Source organism: Antrostomus carolinensis, unplaced genomic scaffold (assembly GCF_000700745.2).
Source record: "Antrostomus carolinensis isolate BGI_N321 unplaced genomic scaffold, ASM70074v2 scaffold48401, whole genome shotgun sequence".
Lineage (NCBI taxonomy): Eukaryota > Metazoa > Chordata > Aves > Caprimulgiformes > Caprimulgidae > Antrostomus > Antrostomus carolinensis.
In genome coordinates, this window is record NW_010295812.1 from 31,030 (window position 1) to 31,294 (window position 265).

Genomic DNA, 265 nt, shown 5'->3' on the forward strand with positions numbered 1-265 from the left:
AGCAACCTGGTCTAGTGGAAGGTGTCCCTGCTGATGGCAGGGGGGTTGGAACTGGATGATCTTTAAGGTCCCTTCCAACCCGAACCATTCTATGATTCTGTAAGTGTGACTGTATTGAGACCCCAGAGTTGCTCATCACCAGAGCAATAGGTGGACCCCCAGAGCCAGGGGTGAGGAGGTACAGACCTGTCTGCAGCCCATGGACATCCCCATGCCATAGCCGGGAGCTGAGCTCAAAGAGGTCCATGATTCCATGGGAAGCTTG